The sequence below is a fragment of the Arachis hypogaea genome, chromosome 13 (assembly GCF_003086295.3).
Source record: "Arachis hypogaea cultivar Tifrunner chromosome 13, arahy.Tifrunner.gnm2.J5K5, whole genome shotgun sequence".
Taxonomy (NCBI): Eukaryota; Viridiplantae; Streptophyta; class Magnoliopsida; order Fabales; family Fabaceae; genus Arachis; species Arachis hypogaea.
In genome coordinates, this window is record NC_092048.1 from 24161611 (window position 1) to 24173705 (window position 12095).

General features: G+C 36.4%; 1 non-coding gene across 1 annotated transcript; it reads left to right on the plus strand.

The window, feature by feature from the left end:
- The first annotated feature begins 3485 nt into the window (after positions 1 to 3485).
- On the plus strand, positions 3486 to 3593 carry LOC112738713 (small nucleolar RNA R71). The gene has a single exon (XR_003169656.1). It is a non-coding gene; the product is annotated as a small nucleolar RNA R71 (small nucleolar RNA).
- Positions 3594 to 12095: the final 8502 nt, after the last annotated feature.

Consider the following 12095-nt stretch of genomic DNA (forward strand, 5'->3'; position numbering starts at 1 on the left):
AGCACACTCTTCTTTTGCTTTGGACCTTGACTTTAACCGCTCAGTCTCAAGTTTTCACTTAACACCTTCACGCCACAAGCATATGGTTAGGGACAACTTGGTTTAGCCGCTTAGGCTGGGATTTTATTCCTTTAGGCCCTCCTATCCACTGATGCTCAAAGCCTTGGGATCCTTTTTATTTACCGTTGCCTTTTGGTTTTAAGGGTTATTGGCTTTTTGCTCTTGCCTTTTGGTTTTAAGAGCTTTTGGCTTTTTCTGCTTGCTTTTGTTTTCGCCATTTTTTTTCTTTCTTTTTTTTTCTGCAAGCTTTTGTATTCACTGCTTTTTCTTACTTCAAGAATCATTTTTATGATTTTTCAGATTATCAAATAACATGTCTCCTGTTCATCATTCTTTCAAGAGCCAACATATTTAACATTCTAAAACACCAACTTCAAAAGACATATGCATTGTTCAAGCATTCATTCAGAAAACAAAAAGTATTGTCTCCACATCAAAATAATTAAACTAAGTTCAAGGATAAATTCGAAACTCATGTACTTCTTGTTCTTTTGAATTAAAAACATTTTTCATTTAAGAGAGGTGATGGATTCATAGGACATTCATAACTTTAAGACAAAGTTGCTAAATACTAATGATCATGTAATAAGACACTAACATAGATAAGCACTTAACATAAAGAAAACGAAAAACAGAAAATTTGAGAACAAGGAATGAGTCCACCTTAGTGATGGTGGCGTTTTCTTCTTGAGGAACCAATGATGTCCTTGAGCTCTTCTATGTCTCTTCCTTGTCTTTGTTGCTCCTCCCTCATAGCTCTTTGATCTTCTCTAATTTCATGGAGGATGATTGAGTGCTCTTGATGTTCCACCCTTAGTTGTCCCATGTTGTGTGGAGGAAAATGTATCCCCTGAGGTATCTCAGGGATCTCTTGATTTGCAGTCAAATGTTCTACCACTGAGCTATAGACCCTTGAGATGAATCTCTCCATCTCCTATGACTCGGAGGTGGATACTTTTGTCTTCCCTTTCCTCTTTCTAGAGGTTTCTCTGGCCTTAGGTGCCATCAGTGGTTATGGAAAAACAAAAAAGCTATGCTTTTACCACACCAAACTTAGAATGTTGCTCGCCCTCGAGCAAAAGAAGAAAGAATAGTAGAAGAAGAAGAGGATATGGAGGAGATGAAGGGATGTGTGTATTCGGCTATATGGGTGGGCTTGGGTGGGGAAGAGATTTTGAATTTTGAAGGTAGGTGAAGTGTATGGATGTGAGTGGTGAATGGAAAACAGAAGGGATGACTGTGAATGGAGAGAGAGAGGGTGATATAGGATTATGAGGAGGGAAGGTGAGTGGAGGTATGTGGGGATCCTGTGGGTTCACAGATCCTGAGGTGATCCTGTGGGGTCCACAGATCCTGAGGTGTCAAGGATTTACATCCCTGCACCAATTAGGCATGTAAAATGCCTTTGCATGCATTTCTGGTGTTTAGACGCCGAAGTGGTGCTTGTTCTGGGCGTTCAACGCCCATATGCAGCATATTTCTGGCGTTGAACGCCAGCTTCATGCTCTGTTCTGGCGTTGAACGCCAGCCAGATGCTCCTTACTGGCGTTTAAACGCCAATAAGTCCCTCCTCCAGGGTGTGATTTTTCTTCTGCTATTTTTGATTTTGTTTTTAATTTTTCTATTTATTTTGTGACTCCACATGATCATGAACCTAATAAAACATGAAAGAACAATAAAATAAAATTAGATAAATAAAAATTGGGTTGCCTCCCAACAAGCACTTCTTTAATGTCAATAGCTTGACAATGGGCTCTCATGGAGCCACACAGGTGATCAGGTCAATTTTATAGACTCCCAACACCAAACTTAGAGTTTGGCTGTGTCCTCCCAACACCAAATTTAGAGTTTGACTGTGGGGGCTTTGGTTGACTCTGTACTAAGAGAAGCTTTTCATGCTTCATCTCCATTGTTACAGAAGGAGATTCTTGAGTTTTAAACACAAGGTTGTCCTCATTCAGTTGAAGGATCAATTCTCTTCTGTCTACATCAATCACAGCTCTTGCTGTGGCTAGGAAGGGTCTTCCAAGGATGATGGATTCATCCTCTTCCTTCCCAGTGTCTAGGATTATGAAATCAGCAGGGATGTAAAGGCCTTCAACCTTTACTAACACGTCCTCTACCTTACCATAAGCCTCTTTTCTTGAATTGTCTACCATCTCTAATGAGATTCTAGCAGCTTGTACCTCAAAGATTCCCAATTTCTCCATTACAGAAAGTGGCATGAGGTTTATTCCTGACCCAAGATCATATAGAGCCTTCTCAAAGGTCATGGTGCCTATGGTACAAGGTATTAGGAACTTTTCAGGATCCTATTTTTTCTGAAGCAATCTCAGTTGATCCAATGCATTTAGTTCATTGGTGAACAGGGGAGGTTCATCTCTCCAAGTCTCTTTACCAAATAAATTGGTATTTAGCTTCATGATTGCACCAAAGAACTTGGTAACTTGCTCTTCAGTAACATCCTCATTCTCTTCAGAGGAGGAATACTCATCAGAGCTCATGAATGGCATAAGGAGGTTCAATGGAATCTCCATGGTCTCTAAATGAATCTCAGATTCCTTTGGTTCCTCAGAGGGGAACTCCTTATTGATCACTGGACGTCCTAGGAGGTCTTCCTCCTTGGGATTCACGTCCTCCCCTTCCTCCTTGGATTCGGCCATGATGGTTATATCAATGGCCTTGCACTCTCCTTTTGGATTTTCTTCTGTATTGCTTGGGAGAGTACTAGGAGGGATTTCAGTGATCCTTTTACTCAGCTGGCCCACTTGTGCCTCCAAATTTATAATGGAGGACCTTGTTTCATTCATGAAACTCAAAGTGGCCTTAGATAAATCAGAGACTAAATTTGCTAAGCTAGATGGATTCTGCTCAGAATTCTCTGTCTGTTGCTGAGTGGATGATGGAAAAGGTTTACTATTGTTAAACTTGTTTCTTCCACCATTATTAAAGCCTTGTTGAGGCTTTTGTTGATCCTTCCATGAGAGATTTGGATGATTTCTCCATGAGAGATTATAGGTGTTTCCATAAGGTTCACCCATATAATTTACCTCTGCTATTGCAGGGTTCTTAGGATCATAAGCTTCTTCTTCAGAAGATGCCTCTTGAGTATTGTTGGATGCAGCTTGCATTCTATTCAGACTCTGAGAAATCATATTGACTTGCTGAGTCAATAGTTTATTCTGAGCCAATATAGCATTCAGAGTATCAATTTCAAAAACTCCCTTCTTCATAGGCGTCCCATTATTCACAGGATTCCTTTCAGAAGTGTACATGAACTGGTTATTAGCAACTATGTCAATGAGTTCTTGAGCTTCTGCAGGCATTTTCTTTAGGTGAATGGATCCACCTGCAGAAGTATCCAATGACATCTTAGCTAATTCAGACAGACCATCATAGAATATATCCAGGATGGTCCATTCTGAAAGCATGTCAGAAGGACACTTTTTGGTCAGTTGCTTGTATCTCTCCCAAGCTTCATAGAGGGATTCACCTTCCTTCTGTCTGAAGGTTTGAACATCCACTCTAAGCTTACTAAGCTTTTGAGGAGGGAAAAACTTGGCTAAGAAAGCCGTGACCAGCTTATCCCAAGAGTTCAGGCTATCTTTAGGTTGAGAATCCAACCATATTCTAGCTCTGTCTCTTACAGCAAACGGAAAAAGCATGAGCCTGTAGACTTCAGGATCTACTCCATTAGTCTTAACAGTGTCACATATCTGCAAGAATTCAGTTAAAAACTGAAAGGGATCTTCAGATGGAAGTCCATGAAACTTGCAGTTTTATTGCATCAGAGAAACTAATTGAGGTTTAAGCTCAAAATTGTTTGCTCCAATGGCAGGAATGGAGATGCTTCTTCCATGTAAATTGGAATTAGGTGCAGTAAAGTCACCAAGCATCCTCCTTGCATTATTATTATTTTCGGCTGCCATCTCATCTTCCTGTTTGAAAATTCCTGTAAGATTGTCTCTGGATTGTTGTATTTTAGCTTCTCTTAGTTTCCTCTTCAGAGTCCTTTCAGGTTCAGGATCTGCTTCAACAAAAATGTTCTTGTCCTTGCTCCTGCTCATATGACAAAGAAGGGAATAACAAAGAAAATATGAAATCCTCTATGTCACAATATAGAGATTCCTTTGTGTGAGTAGAAGAAGAAAAGAATGTAATGTAAGGAAAGAGAAGGGAGGAGAATCCAAACACAAGGGTGAGGAGAGCAGAGATATGAGATGAAGAGAAGTGTTAGTAAGTAATTAAATAAATAGAAGAAGATGAGAGAGAGAAGTTTTCGAAAATAATTTTTGAAAAAGAGTTAGTGATTTTCAAAAATTAAAGGGGGAATAAAATTAGAATCAAAATTTAAAACAATTAGCTAATTAAAAGAATTTTGAAAAAGGAGGGAGATAATTTTCGAAAATTAGAGAGGGAAAATTAGTTAGGTGGTTTTGAAAAAGATAAGAAACAAACAAAAAATCAATTAGTTAGTTGAGAAAAGATTTGAAAATCAATTTTGAAAAGATAAGAAGATAAGAAGTTAGAAAAGATATTTTAAAATCAAATTTTTGAAAAAAAATATGATTTAAAAAGATATGATAGAAAGATATGATTAAAATTAGTTTTGAAAAAGATTTGATTTTAAAAATCAAAATTAATGACTTGACTCACAAGTAATCACAAGATATGATTCTAGAACTTAAAGTTTGAATCTTTCTTAACAAGCAAGTAACAAACTTGAAATTTTTGAATCAAAACATTAATTTTTGATGATATTTTCGAAAATTATGAAATAAAATTAAAAAAAGATTTTTGAAAAATATTTTCAAAATTTTCAAAAATAAATAAGAGAAATGAAAAAGATTTTATTTTTGAAAAAGATAAGATTTTTAAATTGAAAATTTGATTTGACTCATAAAAACAACTAGATTTTAAAAATTTTTGAAAAAGTGAATCCAAATTTTCGAAATTTATGAGTGAAAAAGGGAAAGATATTTTTTATTTTTGAATTTTTAATGATGAAAGAGAAAAACATGAAAAAGACTCATAACATAAAAATTATGAATCAAAACACACAATGCATGCAAGAACACTATGAATGTCAAGATGAATACCAAGAACACTTTGAATGTCAAGATGAACATCAAGAACTTATTTTTGAAAAATTTTCAAGAAAAGAAAACATGCAAGACACCAAACTTAGAAATTTTTCATGCATAGACACTATGAATGCAAGAATGCATATGAAAAATAAAAAAAAAGACACAAAATAAGAAAAGATCAAGATCAAACAAGAAGACTTACCAAGAACAACTTGAAGATCATGAAGAACACTATGAATGCATGAATTTTCGAAAAATGCATAAATTTTTAGAAAAAATATAATTGACACCAAACTTAAAAATTGACTCAACACTCAAACAAGAAACACAAAATATTTTTGATTTTTTTATTTTATTAATTTTTTTGGATTTTTGTATATTTTTTCGAAAAACATATAGGAAAAAGAAAATAAGAAATTCAAAAATTTTTAATAAGAATTCCAGGAATCTTTCAATATTAGCCTAAAGCTCCAATCCAAGGGTTAGACATGGCTTAATAGCCAGCCAGCTTTAGGATATAAATCAGCCATACAATAACAAATTTTATTAGCAACAACTAGCTTGCTCTTGTAATTATGACTTGGAAACCTCAGTCCAAATGAATTTAGACGTGGCTCTACAGCCAGCCAAGCTTCTACATGTTTCATGAAACTCTAGAATTCATTCTTAAAAATTCTGAAATAATTTTCGAAAACAAAAGGAAAAATTTTTTGAAAGATTTTTGAAGAAAAAAAATTTTTTTTTGAAAATAAAACAAAAAGAAAATTACCTAATCTGAGCAACAAGATGAACCGTCAGTTGTCCAAACTCGAACAATCCCCGGCAACGGCGCCAAAAACTTGGTGCACGAAATTGTGATCCCTGGTAATGGCTCCAAAAACTTGGTGCTCTAATCTTAATTCAAAATTTGTCACAACTTCGATACAACTAACCAGCAAGTGCACTGGGTCGTCCAAGTAATAAAACCTTACGTGAGTAAGGGTCGATCCCACGGAGATTGTCGGCTTGAAGCAAGCTATGGTCACCTTGTAAATCTCAGTCAGGCAGATATCAAATGGTTATGGAGTTTTCGAATAATAATAATAATAAATAAATAGAAAATAAAGATAGAAATACTTATGTAATTCATTGGTGAGAATTTTAGATAAGCGTATAGAGATGCTTTCATTTCTCTGAACCTCTGCTTTCCTGTTGTCTTCATCCAATCAATCCTACTCCTTTCCATGGCAAGCTGTATGTTAGGCATCACCGTTGTCAATGGCTACATCCTGCCCTCTCAGTAAAAATGGTCCAATGCGCTGTCACTGCATGGCTAATCATCTGTCGGTTCTCGATCATACTGGAATAGGATCCATTGATCCTTTTGCGTCTGTCACTACGCCCAGCACTCGCAAGTTTGAAGCTCGTCACAGCCATCCCTTCCCAGATCCTACTCGGAATACCACAGACAAGGTTTAGACTTTCCAGATCTCGGGAATGGCCATCCATGGGTTCTAACTTATACCACGAAGATTCTGATTAAGGAATCCAAGAGATACTCATTCAATCTAAGGTAGAACGGAAGTGGTTGTCAGGCACGTGTTCATAGGGAATGATGATGACTGTCACGATCATCACATTCATGTTGAAGTGTGAATGGATATCTTAGAAGCGGAATAAGTTGAATTGAATAGAAAAACAGTAGTACTTTGTATTAATTCATGAGGAACAGCAGAGCTCCACACCTTAATCTATGGTGTGTAGAAACTCTACCGTTGAAAATACATAAGTGATGAAGGTTCAGGCATGGCCGAATGGCCAGCCCCCAAACGTGATCAATATGATCCAAAGTAGAACTAAAAATCATAAGATGTCTAATACAATAGTAAAAAGTCCTATTTATACTAAACTAGCTACTAGGGTTTACAGAAGTAAGTAATTGATGCATAAATCCACTTCCGGTGCCCACTTGGTGTGTGCTTGGGCTGAGCTTGAAGTTTACACATGCAGAGGCTTATTTTGGAGTTGAACGCCAAGTTGTAACGTGTTTCTGGCGTTTAACTCCAGACTACAGCATAGAACTGGCATTCAACGCCCTTTTGCGTCATCTAAACTCGGCCAAAGTATGAATTATTATATATTGCTGGAAAGCCCTGGATGTCTACTTTCCAACGCAATTGGAAGTGTGCCATTTTGAGTTTTGTAGCTCCAGAGAATCCACTTTAAGTGCAGAGAGGTCAGAATCCAACAGCATCAGCAGTCCTTCTTCTACCTCTGAATCTGATTTTTGCTCAAGTCCCTCAATTTCAGCCAGAAAATACCTGAAATCACAAAAAAATACACAAACTCATAGTAAAGTCCAGAAATGTGAATTTAACATAAAAACTAATGAAAACATCCCTAAAAGTAACTAGATCCTACTAAAAATATACTAAAAATAATGCCAAAAAGCGTATAAATTATCCGTTCATCAGCGCCCAACATTCGCAAGTTTGAAGCTCGTCACAGTCATCCCTTCCCAGATCCTACTCGGAATACCACAGATAAGGTTTAGACTTTTCGGATCTCAAGAATGCTGCCAATGGTTCTAGCCTATACCACGAAGATACTAATCTCACGGACTCGGTCCGTGTATTAGATATCCAAGAATGTATACTCCAGCTTTCGTCCAATGACTACGTTGAACATCATGTAGACCGCTTTGTGGTTGTCAGGCACGCGATCTTGGCTAAGCGAGTAACAAAGATTGGGTGATTGTCACGGGTCACCACTTCATTCTAACTTAACTATATTAAGAACGAGAGTATATCTTGGAGAAGAAGTAGGCATGAATTGAATAGAAAAATAATAGTACTTACATTAATTCATCATGAAGAATAGTAGAGCTCCACACCTTAATCTATGGGGTGTAGAAACTCCACCATAGAAAATACATAAATGAAAAAGGTATAGGCATGGCCGTGAGGCCAGCCTCCAAACGTGTACAATAGCATAAGATGGTAAAAGTCTCTAGAATAAATCTCTAAAAGTAGTTTTTATACTAAACTAGTAACCTGGGTTTATAGAAAATGAGTAACTAAGTGCAAATAGTACAGAAATCCACTTCCGGGGCCCACTTGATGTGTGCTTTGGCTGAGCATTGAAGCTTTTTCGTGCTTAGGCTTTTCCTGGAGTTAAACGCCAGCTTTGGTGCCAGTTTGGGCGTTTAACTCCAATTCTGGTGCCAGTTTGGGCGTTTTACGCCAAGATATTTTTGGCTGAATTTGAACGCCAGTTTGGGCCATCAAATCTCGGGAAAAGTATGGACTATTATATATTGCTGGAAAGCCCAGAATGTCTACTTTCCAAAGCAATTGAGAGCTCACAAATTGGGCTTCTGTAGCTCCAGAAAATTCACTTCGAGTGCAGAGAGGTCAGAATCCAACAGCGTCTGCAGTCCTTTTTCAGCCTATAAATCAGATTTTTGCTCAAGTCTCTCAATTTCAGCCAGAAAATACCTGAAATCATAGAGAAACACACAAACTCGTATTAAAGTCCTGAAATGTGATTTTTGAATAAAATCTAATAAAAATATAATAAAAAGTAACTAAAACATACTAAAAACTATGTAAAAACAATGCCAAAAAGGGTATAAATTATCCGTTCATCATCTATTCACTCGCACAACCTGTGCCAGCGTCCCCAACAGACTGACCTCCCCAACGTGTGCGTGCGCACATGGGTGTGCGTACCCACAGGTTGTAATTTCTGATTGGTGTGTGTGCGCACAAGCTGTGCTAACGCTGCAAGCAGACTGCCTGCCTCTGCGTGTGCGTTCGCATAGGTCTGTGCGTGCGCACAAGTTGAAATTTTTGCAGAGATATGCGTCCGCACACGGCTGTGCGTGCACACATACCAGAAAACACAGAATTCTGTAACTCTACAGAATTTCAGATTTTCAACACCAACTTTGAATGATCATAACTTCCTCTACATAATTCCAAATTTCACAAACTTTATATCGATTAAAAGGATTTTCAAAGGTCTTTAATTCTAGATAAGTTTCATCGATTTTGAAAACCAAGGCAAAAGTTATGATCAAACAAAGTTCACCAAAAATCTAGTTTTACCAAAAGTTCCCAAATGACTAATTTTTTCAACTTTCATATCTCAAACCAACCAAAACAATACCAAACCATCCCAAACTCTAATTTTTATCAAATATCACCCTTTATGTCACATTACACTAAACTTACCACATTTTCCTTCACCTTTCCTCATCCACAACCTCAACATCAATATATCACATACATCAAACCTCATTAACAATTTCCAACTACATTACCAATTCATCAACATCAATATCATATATATCAACACAATTCACCTCTCAACTTCACAACTCATTCATCCTCATCATATCATTATCAATCATCATAATCAAACTCAACAACCATCAATTCATCATAAATCAAAGTACAACAACATTCAACACTCATCAACCACTTTTAATTCAAACATATCCTATGGGTCACTAGCCTAAGTGTCCATGAATATTATATACTACATAGAGGAAACCGAAACCATACCTTGGCCGATTCCCTGTATGCACTAAAACCTAAAATGAGCACAAGCAAGCTCTCAACTCCAAACCAAGCTTTCAATTCCACTTCAACAAGCACCAATATGTTCCAATAGCTCCCAAACTCACAATAATCGAGCTATATACATATAAATCACCACAAATTAACTTAGGGTTCCACATAAACATAATCTCACAAGGGTTTAATATCTCTTACCTTTTCCAATAGCTTTGAAAGCCAAAACCCAATGCTAAGCAAGGATTAGAGTGAACCTAAACATCCAAAATCACAAAAACTCACTTAACCCAAAAGCCCTAAATACCTGAAATTTTGAGGAAAAGAACTGAATAGATTTCGAGCTTTACTTACCAGTTTCTTATATGAGTCTTATAGAGCTCTTCACAAGGAACGCGTGGCCGCAAATGGTGCGGCGATCGGAGCTCCGTAGCTCAAGATATGAGCTTGAGAAGTTGGAAGTGAATAGTGATAATGGAGTTCTCTTCTTCTCTTCTCAGCTGGTTGTGGGTGTGTTTGAGTGTGTTATGGGTGTTTGGGTTCATTAAATGAAACTTATATATGTTGGGCTTGGACCCGGTCTAACCCCTTAACATTTTTAGTCCGTTGGGCCAAACCTTTAAAATCAACACCCGGTTTTTCATTTCTAATGCTTTTCTAAGGTTTTTTACTGTTTTCACTTTTTCTCCCGCAGTACTGAACAGACTTGAACCGGTTCAACCAGTTCAACTGCCGATTTGTGGTTTTTCACGATTTTTCACAAAAAAAACACATTTTCTGACTCGGAAGGACCTACTGAGTCCAAAAATCATATTTAAATCCCCAAATTCTCATCCTAACTTTTCAGAATTTAATTTGGACATTTAAATGATTTTATTCGTGAAAATCTGGTTCTTACACTTCTTGTGTTTCACCCTCAAACGCTCGCTTCTGCTCTCTCTTTCTCTCATTCTCTCTGAGTACGGAGTACATATTCTTTCTCTGCTAAGATTTTTCTACCGAATTTAAAAACTGAAATATACATTACTTCATTTCTAATAATATACTTTATAATAAGGCAAAACATTTTTTTACTCTTTTAAAATATAAAACTAACCTTTTGCTAATTAATGACAGGATATTTTAGACTATATAAGTTAGAAAAACTTTTAAATATATTGATACATTGCTATTTCAATAAATTTTAATCATTAATATCAATTATATATATTATATATATATTTTTTATAATTAAAATCAACCGTTAAAAATTATCATTCACCGGTATACTTAATTTTCTTATAAACTGTTAATTGTTACTTACCTTTCTGGAACGAGAGTGTACCACCATCACAGAACTGGCAGTGGAAAGTGAAAAGCTTTGATTCCTAAATGCCTTGCCAGTGACGGCATCGAATGAGTGAAATCATAGAAAGCAAGATCAGGTTTACTCTGGGAAAGATGAACTTCTATGTCGCCTTGGGAGTTGGGTTAAGTCCATTGCTGTCATGATGAGTGAGTGCAGAGGGTAAGGAACGTCTGAAGTGGTTTCTGCGTTCGGTGGAAGGCCTTCCACGTGGGGAATGGCGACGGCGACGGCAACGAATGTGATAAGATCTGGATGGAGATTGAAAGGAACTAACTTGGATTGTGCAGTTTTGAGCGCAAAGAACGTGATCCTGTGGCCTGTTTTGGCTAACTTGTTGCATAGGTGAAGAAATGCGGTTTGGTGACCAAGGGCTAGCCATGGATACATTGCTATTTTCAGTGAATGTGAGTCCATGGCATCACATAGGAGTTGCTGATTTGAGTGAGGTTTATTACTTTTATTGGAGCTTGTCGATGAGTTAGTTGAACTCTTGGACACCCAATAAGGCACAGAAAAGTTGAGGTGGCTTAGTTCAATAATGCGATGTAAATACTTTTCTGAGGATAATTAATTAGGCGCCTATTCAAATGAATAGAAGATGTTAAAAGTTCTTTTTAGAAAGATCCTTATATTAAAAGTTTATTTGTTTAGTGATATTTTAAAAAAAAAAATATTTCTATAACATTAAAATTAAGTTTACAATTTATTATCGTATGATGCGCAGACATTGACATTGACACGGGACACGATACGATACGAGACACGTCGACACGTAAATTTTAAAATCTTGCATGACACGGAGACACGTATATATATATAAAATATAAAGTATTTTTTAAATAAATTATAATGATATTTTGATATTTTATTGATATTAAAATAAAAATTAAAATTGTTAATTATTTTTAATGTCTTATTTTAATTATATCAAGTATTTAAAATATTTTTTATTTTAATAAATAATAATTTATACTATATCTAAATTTATTTTAAGAATATATGCTAAGAATAAGACTAGATACGCTAACACGTGATGGTATTTAG